The sequence below is a fragment of the Theropithecus gelada genome, chromosome 1 (genome assembly GCF_003255815.1).
Source record: "Theropithecus gelada isolate Dixy chromosome 1, Tgel_1.0, whole genome shotgun sequence".
In the NCBI taxonomy this organism is placed as follows: domain Eukaryota; kingdom Metazoa; phylum Chordata; class Mammalia; order Primates; family Cercopithecidae; genus Theropithecus; species Theropithecus gelada.
Genome location: NC_037668.1, coordinates 82,496,094 through 82,514,657, shown reverse-complemented (window position 1 = coordinate 82,514,657; position 18,564 = coordinate 82,496,094). Strand labels below are relative to the sequence as shown.

At 51.0% G+C, this 18,564-nt stretch overlaps 1 protein-coding gene across 1 annotated transcript in view; it reads right to left on the bottom strand.

Annotated features, from left to right (window-relative positions):
* The window catches only part of ACOT11 (acyl-CoA thioesterase 11), a 61,260-nt gene that overhangs the window by 26,845 nt on the left and 15,851 nt on the right, over positions 1-18,564 (bottom strand). The window lies entirely within an intron of this gene.

The window sequence follows — 18,564 nt, the reverse complement described above, 5'->3', positions numbered from 1 at the left end:
GGATGCTGCTTCTGCCAAGTTTCCTTTTGGCCAAGAACTGCACATGAACACGGCCTTGCACCCGAGTGGGGCAGTGGAGACAAAACCATGCGGAGAAGTCAGTCCTCGTTTCAGCTCCTGGGCCAACTTTTTAAAGTGTTGCCTTAGATTTACCTTCGTTCTGGAAAGAGTCCCCTCTCGGTGCAGGGAGGCCTAGAGAGCTCCTTAGCGGTCAAACCCAGGGAACTGTTCCTAATACAGTGTTTCAAGAAGCTGCTCTGATTTCATCCCCAAAGGGCTCCTTTCTTGGGCTCTCTCCATCTTCAGAGGCCATCAGGACAGCCTCTGTGGCCTGCTAATGTCTAGCACTTGGATCTATTGACGGGGAGGGCCGTGGGCAGTCACTGACCAGCTGTCTGATCCAGGGCTGGGTACAGCAGCTGCCAGCTGGAAAACTGGCTGAGAAAATTCTCCAACTCATGAATTAGAGCCGGGGTTTCTGCTTGGAGTCAGCATGTCTTACTCTGCAGGCAGAAGAGGTGGGGTGTGCCCATCAGTCCTTTGGAAGGGAGGAAGAGGGAAGGGGCTAGCAGCCTGCCATCCCTAAGTAGACCATGAACTCAAGAGCTGGGCACACCCGCATGTGTGAGAAAAATGAGCAGGGACAGGCATATGGGTTCTGATTCTCATGGCCAATGCCAATTGTGTGGTGGTGATGACAGTTGCCACTAACGTTTATATAGCACTTAGGTGTCACATATTTTTACAAGCACTATATGTGTACTAATCCAATTTTATCCTCACAACAAACCTATGAGACAGATGCATTATTATCCTCATCCTACAGATGAGGAGTGCAAGTAAGTGACAAAGCTCAGCTGTGACCCCAGAGGTCTGCTGCAGTCTGAACTCCTACCCCCAACACTACACTGTTTGCAGGGCCTCCTGGGGCTGAGATGAGGAGTCCAGGGCCTGGGCTTGACTGTACTGGCAAAGAGCACCATGGCCCAATGGCGAGCCTGCCACGGCTGCAGGATGATGGCCGTGGCAGCTCTTGCACCTGGTCTATACTCCTTAGACAATTCCCACCAGTGAGCCTCCCGTAGCTAATTCAATCAATTCCAAATGCACCGAGGTAGCTTGTTCAAGGTCACTGACCCCTACGTGGTAGAACCAGGATTTGAACCAGGCCTGTCTGACCCAGAACGGCTTATGGGTTCCCAGAAACACTGTTTATTCCCAAGAGCCCCTGGGCAGGAAGCTGGGCACCAAGGGGAGACAGGAGGGCAGCCATCCCAGGAGCTCTCAGCCTGGGTGGAGGCCTACAGGGTGCCAGGCTGCCTGGCTTGCAGGCCCTCACAGGTAGCTGGAAGGCTGATGTGGTTCAAGCAGCAGGACCCGTCGCCATGGTAACCACTGCCAAGTCACTTCCTGCTTGGTGGTGCACTGGGGGCCTGCATGGATACAGGTGGCTGGCTTTCCGGGTGTGGGAGCGGGTAGAGGGAGGAGGTAGGCAAGACTCTATTTGCCCACACTCTTCCCAAACCCCTCCCACAGTCAGGGGTACTGGGAAGAAATTCCAGAAAGAAGCCCTAGAGAGAGCTGAGGAAATGGGGAGACAATGCCCACTTGCAGAGGGCACCTGGGCAGACCAAAAGGGGCAGACTGCCTGGAGCAGACCACCTGGGGCAGACCGCCTGGGGTAGACCGCCTGGGGTTTCTGGGCAGTCTGGACACACACACAGGGACGCCCACACACAATGTCCCCGCTTTACCAGCCTGGGCACTTCCACCTTTCTGAGTCCTCACAAGGATGAGAATGAGAACTACTGACCCATTTCACCAACAAGGGAACATGGACACAGCCCTGGACCAGCAGTCATGATGCCTGAGCTCTGGTCCTCTCTCTGCTTCTCACTTGGTCGACCCCTCCTCCCATGCGCTCCTGTTTCCTGTTCTGTGAATCAGGAGTCCCTACCTTTCTGTTGGACCCTATGCCATAGGAGCCAAGATCTGTGCCCTGCTCACTGGTTCATTCATTCACTTATTCATTCACCAAACACTTCCTCCGTATGGGGCCCTGGGCCAAACATGGAGAATACAACGACAAATTGGGCCTAGAGGGGCCTGGCACACAGGAGGACATTGTCAAAGGTTTGTGGAGGGACAGCCAGAGACGGACTTGAGTTCAAATTCTAGCTGTGTCCCTCAGGTGCTGTGTGATCCTGAGCAGGGTCTCTCCCTTCCCAAGCTACATCTGTCACTCACCAGGTAGGACAGAGAATTGCTAGTCCCTAAGGTACCCCTGGTTCCAGGAGTCTGGGACCTAACTCAGCCTGGAATTTGCACACCCAGCTGAGATTCCCAGTGAGGAAGCTCTAGAACCCTGTCAGAATGGAAATACTGTGTGCGCCTCTGAGCAGGGCCCCTGAAGCACACTGAGAGACAAGCCTCGCAGTTGTTGTCCCCACCACTCCCCTCAAAGAGAGGGGTGCAGAAGCCCTGGGCTGGAGCACAGGCAGCAGAGACAGGGCAGCAGGTGGCCCCAGGCATAGCCTTTCAGACTCCACTCCTTCCTTGGGCTCCAAGGCAGTCTGCCCACATTAGGGCAGGCGAGGCCAGGCCTCTTAGTCCCAAGGTGGGCAGGCAGCCAGCCTGGGAGGCAGGGATGTATGCAGCCCAGGCAAGGTTTGGCCAATGGGGCTCCAGAGCTGCGCCACTCCTCCCAGGGCCAGTCACAGGGAGAGCAGAGGCCCTGGATGGAGTCATGGCCTGGGCGGACAGGCAGGCTGAGCCAAGAGAGCTGCCAGGGTGGCGGGGGCTGAACTACTGCAAGGGTAGGAGGGCACCCAGAGGTCGGAGACACGCCCTCTCAGACAGCAGCTGTGCCAAGTGCTGGCCGCAGGCCCTGGCAGACCTGGCCAGAGTTGATCATGCTAGACTAGGCCCCAGCTAGCCACACCATGGGCTCCGTGTCCCTCCTCCTGAGCCAGAGTCATGTCACAGACCTGCGGGGTCAGGGCAGGAGAGACCCCCTCACCCAATCCCTTCACAGCCTGGGGGACTAAGGCACAGAGGGAAAAGCTGCCCCAGGGCCACCCAGCTGTGGGGGGGCCAAGATAAGGCCCCCTGGGTCATGGCTCCTTCTAGGCAAGTTGACAACAGGCCCGCAGGCTACTGGGGCTGGAAACAGGCCCAAGGCTTCACCTTGGTATCCTCCCTCTGCCCAGTATCCAAGTCCCAGTGATTCGACCTCAAAGAGGCCTCTGGTCTAACTCCTTCCAGCCTCCACACAGCACCAGAGGGATCCTTCCAAAAAGCAAATCCAACTCAACAACTACTGCTTACTACGTCCTGCCTTTCAGGGAGACCTGGTCCTCATAACTCCACCCCATGGGACTTTGCTCTGCCCCTTAGGAGCACACAGACCTTTCTAAAGAGCAAGCCTCACCAGGTACTTCCCCTGCTCAAGACTCCCCACTGCTCTCAGGATCAAGAACCAGCCACTGTAGCTCCTGCCACTCACCCTAGCAGCCACTCTCTCAGCTCCAGACCATATGCATTTCCTTAGAGCACCACTCTCACTCCCGCTGTCTTCCCCCACCATGAAGGTGCCGCTTCCACCTAGAATCCCTTTATCTTCCCCATCTGCTAAGTGAGCCCTTCCTCATCCTGCGTCTCTCTTCCCCAGGGAGAGTTACAATGCCCCTGCAGCCTCACCATCTCCATCACGGCACTGACCAAGCTGGGTAGTCACTGTCCTCATAGTTGCCACCCCCATCAGACAGATGCTTCCACAGGACAGGGACACAGGCCTGGCACAGAGTCAGAGCTAAATAAATGCCCATGGAAGACAGAAAGGAAAAGACTAATGGCCTGAGAGCTGAGACTCGCAGTGGGAGGAAAGTCTGAGGTGCAGAGAGGCCATAAGGAACAGCAAAAAGGAGAAACAGAACGGCTGTGGTTCAGGTGATGGGAATGTCAGGGTAAAGGGTTCAGGTGATGTGAACACTGGGGCAAATGAGAGCAGGTGGGAAAATGCTCCACATACCCGGATGGGCAGAGACAGAGGGAGAGGGGCTTGGGGGCCAGGCCAAGAGGTCCCCAGAAACCATGGAAGACTACTGGAGAAGGCATGGACTACAGTGATAAGCCTGATAAGCTGGCTGCGATCACAGTGCCTGCAGGCTCCATCTGGAGCAACAGGCCTGGTGCAAAGGAGACCTACCTGCCCTGAAGGGGAGGAGCAGGCCTGGGTGACCTCTGGAGTAACCCACCATGACACAGGCTATGCACAGGCCTTGGGCATCAGCCTAGCTTGGGTTCAAGTCCAGTTCCACAACTAACTTGGATAACCTTGAGCAAGCTGCTCCACCTCTATGGGCCTCGGTCTCCTGTCTGTAAAAATTGGATTATTATACTCACTTCCAAGAATCATCATAGAGAGGAAATTAAACAACACCAAGTATATGAAGCTCCTAGCACACATATACCCTGTGGTTAACATGTATTGAGTGCTTACAATTAGCATTACAAAGCTGAGTCTGTGCTTCCTACAGACACACAGCTGGGAGGGACCCAAACATAGTCCAAAGTAGACTGTTGCCACAGTGCTTTCTACCCATGAGCTCACCAGAGCCTCACAGCAACCCTGTGCAGGGCAAAATTACGAGCTTGTTTGAGAGGTTCTGTGAGAATTCAAAAAGCCGGTGATTATGGAGCAGGGCTTCAAACCCAGGGTGCAAAACTGCAAAGCCCCTGTTCCTCCCACTCTCCCGCCCCTGCCTCTCACAAGGTACTAGAAGGCGGGCCCCAGGGGCGGGCAGGGAGAAGGGGCCTTGCACCCACCCCGGAGCTGTGGGCCAGGCCCCATGAAAGGCCCCATTGTCTGAACCAGGTCACTCTGAGCAGTGTGAGGGAGCTGACTAAATTCCATGCTCTGTCCCCACAAAGGTGGCCCCAGCCCCCTCCCCCTCCCCCAGCCTCTCAGAGAAACCAAGGGCAGCCTCCTGGCGCTTTCCCCACCAGCAAGGCAGGAGTATGTGTCAACATTCCAAATCTCCTCTTTTGGTCTATTCTCTACCTTCGTCCCAAAAAAGGCTCTGAAGCAGCTTACACACACACCCGGGACACACACAGGATGCACATGCACTAGGAACCAAAATGCAAACAAATAAAGTTAAGGAACCAAATAAGAGAGGAGAGGATTGTTATGAATCCAGATGCTGCCAAAGAGAGCTACATTGGCCTTGAGGTTCCCAGCAGACAAGGCAAAAAAGGGTAGTAGTGGTGGGCGGCAAACTTATGGGTAAAAGAGGGAGCATATGTCCTCAAAGCTAGCCCCAGGGGTAAGAGGAAGGATATCAGGGGGCTGTTTCACAGGCTTCTGATTGTCATATAATATCAGATCATATCTTCATTCTATTTTTTAAAAAAAATAGATTTTTCAAAAAAAAAGGGAAAATCTTAATTTTCCTTTAGCTACTGAGTGTGTTCACACTTAACATTCTTCAAGATTTGGGAGCTGGAAAGGTAGAGAATTGAACCAACATTTTTATGAAGCTCCTCCTATATGTATTCACTTGGTGAACAGTTATTGAACACCTACTAAGTCTCAGATCCTATGCTAGCAGTTCTCATATGTATTACCCCAGCAATTCTTTGTTTTTGTGTTTTTGGGTTTTTTTTTTCAAGATCATAAATTAAATATTTTATTTTTACAAGTGAAAATAAAAATTAAAAAAATAAACACTCCCCTTTGGGCTTCCAAATGGTAGGTGCTTCTTTCACTAGTACCACAATATGCTTGTTGTTCATTCTCCTTTCTACCACACTGATTTTGCATCCAAGGAAAGAAGGCCTGGATAGAGGTCATAATAAAAAATAAATAAATAAAATTAAAAAAAAAAAAAACCTTTCTCCTCCTAAATCTGAATTCCTGGTGAGAATCTGAAAATCTTCACTAAGAGGTTATTCAGGTCATGGACTGTCATCTGCCTGTGAATCTGGATTTAGAAAGATGATATCTTTTCCCAAGAATCTGTGGCAGACAGGAGTTAACCTAAAAGGCTTGAGGTTTATCCATCGTGCTGACATGGTCAGTCAAGTAGTGTGATGGCTTTTCAGGCGGTGGGGCCTGCACTGCCATGGGTATCTCCGTTTGTCCAGGAGATGCAGGTCCTTTCACAAGATTCCCATCAGCAATAAGAGACTGGAGACACTCATTCCAACATTGCATGGAGACAGCTGTGTCTTGCTGACCCAGACCCTGCCATTGCTGTTTAGGGTCACCAGGCTAAGGCTGAGCCCGATTCTTAAGGCCAGTGTGTTTGTTCCAGCACTGCCAGGCCAGTGTGTTTGTTTCCCTTGTCACCTTGGCATCTTCCTTGGTATGGGGGTCAGAAAGGAGTCTGCATATGTGACAGCCCCACTCATAGAACTGGTACTGTTGACACAGGACTTCTAAGTGTCAACGGAAGGAGAGAGCTCTCCCTGCACAGCCTGGGTAGGCTGAAGCATCATGACCCCTGGTGCCTGGCTCATGCAGCCCCGAGAGGGATCCCAAGGAACCAAGGACATGTAGAATGGGAGAAAAACCGGTACACAGGGCTGTTTGCTACTGAAAAACTTGGAAAGAGGAACAGGACCAGAGCTGCGTGGGGCAGTACACAGGCGGCTTTGCTCCAGCCTCACAGTCACGTGAGGTCTCTGGCCTGGGCCTGCTGCCAGGAAATTCACGGGACCCTTGTACATTACTGGTGGGAATGTAAAATGGTTGAGGTGCCATGAAAAACAGTTTAGCAGTTCTTCAAAAAGTTAAACATAGAAATACCACATGACCCAGCAATTCCACTGCTAGTTATATACCCAAAAGAACTAAAACAAGTACAAATACAGGCACACACATGTTCACAGCAGCACTATTCACAGCAAGCAAAAGGTAGAAACAGCCCAAATATCCATTAATAAATGAATATATGAGCAAATTGTGATATTTGTGTATATCTATATATGTATCTTTAATGAATGGTTATTCAGACATAAAAACAAATGAAGTACTGATATATGATAAAACATAGATGAATTTCAAAAAGATATACTAAGTGAAACACACTAGACACAAAAAGTCATATATTGTGTGTATCCATATTATTGGATAAATCCACAGAAACAAAAAGTTGACTGGTGGTGGCCAGGGGCTGGGGGCAGAGGGAAATGGGGAAAAACTACCTAATGAGTAAGGGATTGCAGGGCTTTGGTGTGATGGAAATTTTCAGAGCTAGACAGAGGTGGTGGCTGTACAACACCATGAATGTGCTGAATACCACAGAACTGGCCACTTTAAAATGGTTACGTTTACATTATGTGAATTTTACTTCAATTAATTAATTTTTTAATTATTAAGAGAAAACATTTCTGGCACATATCAAGTCAGTCTGGTAATTTAAATTAGATGTTAAATGCCAGTTATATTTTAAGGGCAAAATATGGTGAAAGCAGAAAGCAGAGTGTATAGCCTGGTCTCTGATACATGGTAAGTGATTGTAAAAAGGTGAGTTTTATTATTAGATGTCTATGCCTTAGTTTCCTCATCTGTCAAATAGGGCATTTAACCAGAGAGTCTCTAAGATTCTTTCCAATCCTGAAAGGGTTTGGCTTACAGGAAGAACTCCTTAACAAGGTCTCTGAGGCCCTTCATGGACCACCCCTGCCCACACCTCCAGTCTCGCTCACACTGAAGCCATCCTCACAAAATTAATCAAGCTGAATTACTAAGTTTTTAACAAGAGCGTAAGCTGTAAGTAAAGCATAGCTAAGCATTAACCAGCTTACCCTATAGCCCACTTTCTTATAGCTGCTTATTGCTTAAAAGTCACATAGCCCCTGCCACAAGGTCCTAACTTTTACAGATAACATCTCTAACATTAAAAAAACCTCAAAGTTTCTATTTTGAGATATTTACAAAATCCTGCCTTGTTTTTTTTTTTTTTTTTTTTTTTTTTGAGGTCTTGCTCTGTCACCTAGGCTGGAGTGCAGTGGTGTGACCTCAGTTCACTGCAGCCTCCACCTCCCAGGCTCAGGTGATCCTCCCACCTCAGTCTCCAGAGTTCCTGGGACCGCAGGCACGTGCTACCATATCCAGCTAATTTTTTGTTGCCCAGGCTGGTCTGGAGCTCCTGAGCTCAAGCCATCTGCCCACCTCAGCTTCCCAAAGTGCTGGGATTATAGGCGTGAGCCACTGCACCCAGCCCCAAATCCTGCATTTCAATGGGTCCACTGTCACCAGCCAGTCTAAAGACTTCGTCCAAAGAAGCAACTCAACACAAGAATGCAGTTTCTTCCTTTCCCTGTCTCATGACTCCACCCCTCACTCCCTGGCCAATAAGCAACCCCCAGCTCCTCCAAATTCCTTTAAATACCCTAGTCTGAGAAACTCCCCAGGGAGGTGGATTTGAGGTTCTCTCCCACCTCCTTGTTTGGCTGCCTTTTGATTATGAAACTTTCTCTGCTACAGTTCCTGCTGTTTTGGTGCATTGTTCCATTACTGCACACACAGCGGACATGAACCTCGTGGTCCTATATAGCACCACGGTGTGACCCACCTATACTGGCTTTCTTTCAGGTCCTCAAGTGCAGCTTGCCATCTCCCAGCACTGGGCCTTTGCCTGTGCCACTCCCTCTGCCTGGAACACTTGTCCTGCTCTGCCATCTCTGTAATGCTCCTTATCCCTCAGCACCCCGGGCACCTGTGTACCTGGTTTCTGCAGTGCTCTCCACTGTGACAAGGTTCAATTAATTGTGGGAGAATTTGACACCAGACCAGAAGATCTACAATGCAGAAACCCTCTCTTTCTACTTCTGGTATCTCCAGGGCCCAGAGGGGACAGAGCCTAGCTCGCTGTGGACCAAACGCATGAGATTTTTTTCAGTGCATTCCCAGTTCTCACTAGTGTCACCCCACGCTGGCAGGGAGAATATGGACCTTGAGGTCAGACAAGGTTATCCACTAGAGGCCCTGCTCCCATCCCTGCCCCTTCACCCCATTCTAGAACTGTGAGTCCAAATGTCACCTGCCTCCCTCCACCCCCAAGGGTAAAAATAACCTTGTCTGAAACCTGACACCTACCCTCTGCAGGTCATCTTGAGAACTACCCCTGTCCCAGAGGTGACCACCAGGGGCCTGGGGGAGTAGGGAGGGCATTTCCTGAATGCTTTCCCATTCACATCTCATTTGACCCATGAGCAAATATGTGAGGTGCTATCACTGGTGAGGTACACAGGGAACCCGTGCTCAGAGACATCTTGAGTCCTGCCTAAGGTCCCCAGCCAGAGCTTGAGCGCAGCCCTTTCCTCGGCACTACGAGGTGAGTAGGGCTTTGAAGACTGATTACACCTGCTTGGTTGTATGGGTGGAGAAACTGAGGCCCAGGGAGCTCTCTGTCTAAGGTCTTAAGTGCAAGGGCTTAATTAGGCATACTTTGGGCAAGTTATTGAGAAGCTGTTCCCTCCTTGGTTAAAGAAGGACAAGCACTCCCACCCAGCTCCATGCAAGAGCTGCATGCGGATGAAAGGAGAGAACCTAAAGGCACCTGGCTAACTGTGCAGTTCTGTGCACACGTGAGGGAGCGGTGTCAAGGAGGCTGGAGAGGACACAGCAGCTGGGCTGGATGGGGACTTGTCTTGCCTAAACAACCAGACTCTGGCAGCGTTTGTTCTCACTTTGGGAAACGGAAATGTGGGAAGAGGGGCTGCGGGGGGACAGTGGGTTCCTGAGACAGGTAGACTGCATTTGAATCCCAGCCCCACCCTCAGTACGGGGAGGTGGGTGGGGATGGTGGGGAGGTCTCTGGGCAACTTGCTTCCCCTCTCTGTATTCATTCATTCAGCAAGTGAGCACCCCCCACAGACCAGTTTCCTCATCTGTAAAATGGGAATCCCAAGTGCTTTGCAGACCATCGTGAGGTGCAGAGGAGGGAACATGAACAGCTTTGTAAGTTGCCATGGTCCTGCCTTCCTTTTATGCCAGAACGTATTGAGAGACTGTCAGGCCTGCAGGGAATGGGGAGTGTGGGCAAGCCCGAGCCCCGCCCTCACAGAGCCAAGGTCTAGATGGGGAGACAGCCACTGAACAAGAAGTTCCCTAGGAGATCTGCTGTGCCAAGGGGCAGCAGAGCTGCAGAGTGTGAGCAGAGTCTGACCCTGTGTGCAGATGGACAGGAACCTGCAGGACAGGGGTCAGGCTGGGTGAGCCGGGGTTCAGCTCCTCCGTATTGTTTGGGCGCTGCCCTGCAGCATGCCCAGAACTAACAACCTAACAGGAGCAAGTGTTTCAACCTCTCCAGACTCAGCTTCCTCAGTTTATAAAACTGAAAGTTGTGGGTGTACAGGTAAGATTGAGAACAATCATTCTCCCTTGTATATTTAATTAATATAGCCAAGCACTGTACTGAACTTTTTTTTTTTTTTTTGAGATGAAGTTTCTTGTTGCGCAGGCTGGAGTGCAATGGCACAATCTCGGCTCACCACAACCTCCGCCTCCTAGGTTCAAGCGATTCTTCTGCCGCAGCCTCCCGAGTAGCTGGGATTACAGGCATGCGCCAACACGCCCGGCTAATTTTTTTGTATTTAGTAGAGATGGGTTTTCACCATGTTCAACAGGCTGGTCTCAAACTCCTGACCTCAGATAATCCACCTGCCTTGGCCTCCCAAAGTGCTGGGATTACACGTGTGAGCCACCACGCTCAGCCACTGGTTTTTTTTTTTTTTTTTTGGAGACAGCTTCACTCTGTCACCCAGGCTGGAATGCAGTGGCTCCATCTGGGCTCACTGCAACCTCCACCTCCAGGGTTCAAGCTATTCTCCTGCCTTAGCCTCCCAAGTAGCTGGGATTACAGGTGTGTGCCACCATGCCCGGATACTCTTTGTATTTTTAGTAGAGATGGGGTTTCACCATGTTGGCCAGGGTGATCTCGAACTCCTAACCTCAAGTGATCCTCCTGCCTTGGCCTCCCAAAGTGCTGGGATTACAGGCGTGAGCCACTGTGCCTACCCTGTATTGAATATTTTTATGCATTATCTCTTTTGATCATCACACAGCCTTAATACCTGAATGTTGTTATTATTCCCATTTTACAGATGGGGAAACAAAGTCTCAGAAAAGTTAACTTGCACATATATACACACAAAATCACACAGCCAGGAAAGGGCAGAGCTGGGACATCAACCCAAGTCTGCTTACCGCAAAAGCTAAGACTGCTTGACCACTTTGTACAACTGTCTCTCTCTCATTTGGCAGGCAGGACAGTTGCTGCTGCGTCCCGGGCATCTGTGACAGCCACCGGCCCTTCCTTACCCAGACATGTCAGGCCAGGACCCATACCTGGAGCCAGGACTTCCAAGAAGCTCCCCACCCCGTGTACCCTCATGTCCTCTGCAGGAGGCCGTGATGGTGCCAGCACCTTTTTCCAGCATGGTCCAGGGTCAAGGCACTTTCCAGAACACTGTCCCACTGGGCCACGGTCAGTGAGGAAATTGCAAACTCTCAAGGAGCTGAAAACTGTGCTTTATAAATCCTCAGCTCTCAGAGTGGGAGGAAACCTCATGTTCAGCTAGATGGGCCCCTCTCAGGTGCAGGAATCTCAGCCGCCACACTACCTCTGGTGGCTGTCCAGCATGAGCTTGTTTGCTCCCAGAAGCAGAGGGCTCACTCCCTTCCAAGGGAGACCCTTCTGCTGAAGAGCAAATCTGCCTGTTCTTCCCTCTGTCCCACTCACTAGCTGCCTCCCTGTGGCTTCCTCCCTTGGGGTTATTTGCCACCTCCCACCCCCTCCCTCCAGCAGACCCCAGAAAGTGACCAGAAGCGATTAGAACACAGGCAGTCTGATCCCAAGTATGAATGACCCCCCATTCCCGTGTGACCCCCCTCAGGGGAGCTGCTTTGACAGCACCTAGTACAGAACCCACGTTCACAGGCAGTCACCCCCATGCCACAGGCCCTGACAGTGGGGTGAGCCGTTCTGGGGTTGTGAAGAACAGATCCTGCCTCTCCCCTCCTCAGACCCCTTTCCTGCCCTCCCTGCCAGACAGCCAAGGCTGCTGCCTGTGCTGCCTCTGGGTCACCATGGCAACAGGTGGCCAGGTAATGGACCCGGGCCCCGCCATCTTGCAAGCAACTCCATTTACCCTGGAGCTGGGCACAGCAGCTACAGGCATCACAATTCCCCTTCAAGAGAGCAAGAGAGAGAGAATGAGAGAGAGCAGAGGGAAGGGAGAAGAAACCAGAGTCAGAGAGAGAGAAAGGAAAAGCGGCAAAGAGAGGAGGGAAGGAACAATGCAGAGGTCAGAGTGAGAGAAAAATAGAAGGGCAGGGAACAAAGCTGGTAAAAGAGAGGTGAGCAGGAAGGGAGGAGAGGCTCCAGACCTCTCCCACTGTGCACATTCCTCCTGCCTGAGCTGCACTTCCCTGGCCAAATTCTGGCTGCAGCCAGGACTTCCTGCCCCAGGAAACCAGCAGCCCAGTGGGCCCCTTCAAGGCCCCAGTGGCTGTTCCAGGGTCCTGCGGGCCCCTCCTGCTGGGGGATGATGTCCTCTTGCTCCCCAGAAAGTGGGGCCCCCTCTCCCAGCCCCTCCAGCAGCACCTCCCCACTCAGCACCCCCCTCACTCCCCCTGGTACCCAGGGCCCTCCTGCCTGCCCAGGCCTGCCATCCTCTGGCTCTCTTCCTTCCCACCTTACCCAGCTGCCCCTTGCACAACACAACAACATTTTCATTTTCCCAGGAGTGTTCAAGAAAACATTTCTGAGCAGAGCAGAGCGGAGGGAGAGGAGCTGTGGTTTTCCTCGCTGAATGCATGCCCTTACACTGCAGGTGTTGCAGAGCAGATCTCAGAACAAGGTTTAGCAGAGAAACACTGACCAGTGGGGCTGCTTCTAAGCCCCAAGCTGCCAAATCTGGGCATTAGGAGGTCCAGAGCTGAGCACAGCCTAGTCTCTGGCAGAAGCAGCTGAGCTCAGCAGGTGTGCCAGCAACTCTCTACGGGGCACCATCCACACTCCAGATGCCGCCTTCAGCCTCAAGCTCTCTGGCTGCAAAGTAGCCCTATCAGACCTGTCCCAATTCCACTCCCATCCCCATATTTTCCTACACTGTCTCAGAGGAATTTGAGCCTACAAAAAGGTTTATTGAAACAATCAGAAGGGTGAAGAGAAAGAGAGAAGAAAGAAAAAAACAGGATGGCACGGGGGCTGGCAAAGAGGGCAGCAAGGCCCAAGGGCTTCAGACTGTCTGGCCAGATAACCCTAAGCCATTTTACTTGAGCCACTATGAACCTCAATGTCCACATTTGTAAAATGGGAATAAGAATATCATAGTTATCCAGCCTGAGTGACAGAGTAAGACCCTGTCTCTTAAAAAAATAAATAAATAAATAAAAAGAGAGAGAGAATATCATAGTTGAGATTCAATGAGGTTATACATGTAGAGTGCTTAGAACAGGATCTGACTCATAGGAAATGCCCAAAACTACAACCCTTCATGTTGTGAAAAAGCCAAGGCAGGCCTGTAACCCAAGCAATTCGGGAGGCCGAGGCAGGCAGATAACTTGAGGCCAGGAGTTCAAGACCAGCCTGGCCAACATGGTGAAACCTTGTCACTACTAAAAATACAAAAAAATTAGCTGGGCGTAGTGGCAGGTGCCTGTAATCCCAGCTACTCGGTAGGCTGAGGTGGGAGAGTCGCTTGAACCTGGGAAGTAGAGGTTGCAGTGAGCCAAGATTGTGCCACTGTACTCCAACATGGGCAACAGGGCAAGACTGTCTCAAAAAAAAAAGGCCGAGCATGGTGGCTCACGCCTGTACTCCCAGCCAGCACTTTGGGAGGCTGAGGCAGGAGAATCACTTGAACCCAGGAGGTAGAGGTTGTAGTGATCTGAGATCACTCCACTGCAGTCCAGCCTGGATGACAGAGCGAGACTCGGTCTCAAAAAATAAAAAGAGCAAGGTGTTGTAGAAAGACCCAGGAAACCATTCCAGTGAGGAAGGGCCTAAACAGGTCCCAAGGGTAAGTGCTGTGACTGGACAGATGGCCTTTGCAGAGCAGTGAGGGTCAGATGGAGCCTTTCAGCCCTGGGCTATGACAATGGCATCTGCTTTCCCTCCTGGCACTGCAGGTGAACACATCCTCTCTACCAAGACAGAATTCATTGGTTTGCGGTTCATTTCAACCGACAATCAAGATGTTGAATAGGACAGAGTCTGTGGCACTCCACGAAGACTCCCACAGACGCCCACATATGGTCTAACCAGACTCCACAACTGCTGGGAAGCCTTTGCATTTCGCAGGCCCCCGAGAGGCTGAAGACACCTCATGAGGGAAATGGATTCTTGGGATAGAAGGCAACGATCACTAGAAAGCAGCTCGGGTTCACTGAGAACAAGGCATGCTGGGCACACAGGAGCAGACCGTTGGGTTAGGAATGGACATATTTGCATTTGCATAGACCCAGAACATTATAAGTGCTCAGTAAAAATGTGTTCAATGGAACCTGGGAGCTGTCTCCAACTATGTACCACATGTGCCTGCTCCATTCAACATGTGATCAAATGGCTTACCTGAAGATGCACCTGATCCTAGATGACCACTTGAAAGGTTGTAAAATATAAACTTAAAACCAAGCAGATGAAAATGAAAAAGACTCATTCTATCAACCTGCATTTAGGCTTTTCTGTTGCTATCACTTTTTAAGTTGTACGCATGCTGGGGTGGCTCCAGTTTAATAGTTGTTTACGGGAAAACAGCCTTATTATTTCATCTGTCCACACACTTAACAATGACAATTCCTGCTGTAACCAAATGGGCACCCTGTGTCTGCTGAAGGCTTCACCCTGTGGTGAGGGGTTGGGAGGTGAAGGGGGTGCATTTAGGGAAGGAATGACTCAGTCGCAGGGAGGAGACAGCCCAAGACTGGCATTTGGCAGGCAGCATGAGGCCCAGTCCTGTGAAGGGGAAAACAGAGGGAACAAGGAGTGGCTTAGGATGACAACCAGGCTGTCAGAGGGACAGTGAGTGGGCCAGGCTGCGTGTGGCCTGGGTGTCAGGCCTCTGGCTGCAAATCCGAAGGCTGGCTGGATTAGACGACAGAAAGAGGCCTAGTAAAGTGTAAAACCAAGACCTCAAAGGGGTGGACAAGGTTTGGAAGGGCCCGATTCTAGCTGGGAATCAACATAGATCTTTTTAAAAACTCCCACTGCCAGACACAGTGGCTCATGCCTGTAATCCCAGCACTTTCAGAGGCCGAGGTGGGTGGATCACCTGAGGTCGGGAGTTGGAGACCATTTTGACCAATATAAAGAAACCCCGTCTCTACTAATGATACAAAATCAGCCAGGCATGATGGCGCACACCTGTAGTCCCAGCTACTTGGGAGGCTGAGGCAAGAGAATTGCTTGAACCCGGGAGGTGGAGGTTGCAGTGAGCCGAGGTCACGCCATTGCACTCCAGCCTGGGCAACAAGAGCAAAACTCTGTCTCAAAAAAAAAAAGAAAGAAAGAAAAGGTGCTGGGAACACCTTAAACAGACATAGTGTCTTCTCACATGAACAGACAATAAACAAAAGAGGAACAAGAAGAGTGAAAAGTGCTATGAGAAAGAAAAAACGGGATGTGACAGAGAGAAGGTGGTGGATGGGGAGGAGCTTCTTTAGGCTGTGTAATCAAGGAGGCTTCCTGGCTAGGATCTGAAGGAATGATGAGAAGGAGCAATTTCACAAGACTGTGTGCAGGGTTGTGGGCAAGAGAACAGAGAGTGCAAAAACCCCAAGGAAGCGCGGGGACCCGCTGTCAGAGGAAGAACGAGGAGGTGTTGGGAGAGAAGCACCTAAGAAATGCAAAGAGCAGACAGGGCCCTTATCCCTTAAGGTCTTGTAGGTCCCAATGGAGCTTGAATTTTATTCCAAGTGTGATGGGAAGAACTGGAGGCTGGAGGGGAGGGTGGTGGTCTGGCCTGCATTGTAAGATCACTCTGCTGCTGTGTGGAGGTGAACTTCAGGATGGAGAGAAGCAGCAGGCAGACTCCTCAGCGGGCCACTGCAGTCAGGGGAGAGGGCTGGCTGGGCAAAGAAGTGGAGCCAGGATGTATTTGGGAGGTAGAGGCAACAGGACTTGCTGAAGGACTCCACGTGTGTGAGAAGGGACAGGGTGGTGCCGGTTGGAGTGGGTGGTTGAGGGAAGCAGCAGCTACAGCTGCGGGCAGTGTAGAGGGAGGGATTGCGAGGGGCTAGGGGACTTGGTGGGATGATGGGAGGCAGTAGGCAGGACAAAAATTAGGAAAAAAAGGCCAGGCACAGTGGCTCACGCCTGTAATCCCAGCACTTTGGGAGGCTGAGGCGGGCGGATCACCTGATGTTCGGAGTCCAAGACCAGACTGGCCAACATGGTGAAACCCCATCTCTACTAAAAACACAAAAATTAGCTGGGTGTGGTGGTGGGTGCCTGTGATCCCAGCTACTCCAGAGGCTGAGGCAGGAGAATCACTTGAACCTGGGAGGCAGAAGTTGCAGTGAGCCTAGATCACGCCATTGCACTCCAGCCTGGGAGACAGAGTGAGACGCCATCACAAAAAATAAATAAATAGGAAAAAAGTAAAAATAAATAAATAGGAAAAAAGTAAAAATAAATAAATAAGAAAGGAGGATCCAAGCTTAGAATGAGTGACTGGCAGATGGTGGTACTGGTTACTGAGTTGGGGGAGATCAGTGTAGAAATAAGTAGGGGACAAGAATTTATGAGATCCTATTGAACATTTAAAGAGAGAAGTCAAGGAACTCAGCCTGGAGCTCACTGGAGAAGAGGCTACACCTGGAGACACTAACATATATAGGTATTTAAGATCCACAGGATTGGGGCCGGGTGTGGTGGCTCACGCCTGTTATCCCAGCACTTTGGGAGGCCAAGGCAGGTGGATCACGAGGTCAGGAGATCGAGACCATCCTGGCTAACACGATGAAACCCTGTCTCTACCAAAAATACAAAAAATTAGCCGGGCGTGGTGGTGGGCGCCTGTAGTCCCAGTTACTCGGGAGGCTGAGGCAGGAGAATGGTGTGAACCCGGGAGGTGGAGGTTGCAGTGAGCCAAGATCGTGCCACTGCACTCCAGCCTGCGTGACAGAGTGAGACTCTGTCTCAAAAAAAAAAAAAAAAAGGCCGGGCGTGATGGCTCAAGCCTGTAATCCCAGCACTTGGGAGGCCGAGACGGGTGGATCACGAGGTCAGGAGATCGAGACCATCCTGGCTAACACGGTGAAACCCCGTCTCTACTAAAAAATACAAAAAACTAGCCAGGTGAGTTGGCGGGCGCCTGTAATCCCAGCTACTCGGGAGGCTGAGGCAGGAGAATGGCGTAAACCCGGGAGGCGGAGCTTGCAGTGAGCTGAGATCCGGCCACTGCACTCCAGCCTGGGCGACAGAGTGAGACTCCGTCTCAAAAAAAAAAAAAAAGATCCATAAGATTTTGAGACCTTGTAGTAAATGAAAGAAGGTTGCCAATTTTTGCTACTCCTCCCATTGAAAGGTAGAGTCTAACTGCCTCCTCTTGAATCTGAGTCATTTTTAGTGACATTTCAACAGTGACTGTAAGACTAGATCTTGACACACCTTGCAGCTTCCCCCCAGGCCTCTTAGAACTCTTGCTCTGGTGGAGCCAGCTGCCAGGTAGAAAATCTAACTATCCCAAGACTGTCATATTGAAGAGGCCACACGTGGGTGCTCCGAATGACAGTCCCAGCTAAGCCCAACCTTCCAGCCCTCCCCTCTGAGGTGCCAGTGAAGGCATCATGGAGCCCCCAGTTCAGCCCATCCACCACTAAGTGCCACCAAGCAGCCTCCATCAATGCCACATAGAGCAGAAGAACCAGCCAGCCCAGCCCTGCCAGAATTCCTGACCCATAGGATCACAAGATGTAATAAAACAGTTGTTGCTTTAAGGTTCAGGGTAGTTTGTTACACAGCCACTGTAACTAGAACAGATATCATCCAAGAAAAAGGGTTGACAGAGACATTCACCCTTGGTTGTTTTTTTTTTGTTTTGTTTTGTTTTTGAGACAGTCTTGCTCTGCTGCCCAGGCTGGAGTGCAATGGCACAATCTCGGCTCACTGCAATCTCCACCTCCCAGATTCAAGCGATTCTCGTGCCTCAGCCACCCAAGCAGCTGGGATTATAAGCACGCACCAACATGCCCGGCTAATTTTTGAATTTTTAGTAGAGATGGGGTATCACCATGTTGGTCAGGCTGGTCTCAAACTCCTGACCTCAAGTGATCTGCCCGCCTCGGCCTCCCAAAGTGCTGGGATTACAGGTGTGAGCCACCATGCCTGCCCTCACACTTGGCTATTCAGAAGTCAGGTGGGGAGGAGGAACCTGCAAAGGAGACTGCGAGGAAGCAGTCAGTGCGGTGGGAGGACCCCAGAAGAGTCTGGCTCTCCAGAGGGAAGGGGGCCCTGCTGGGGCATGAACTCTGAGTCAAGGCAGATGGGGAAACAAGCTATCACTGATTTTTGACAGGAAGGAAGGAGGGAGAGGGAAGAGAGGAGT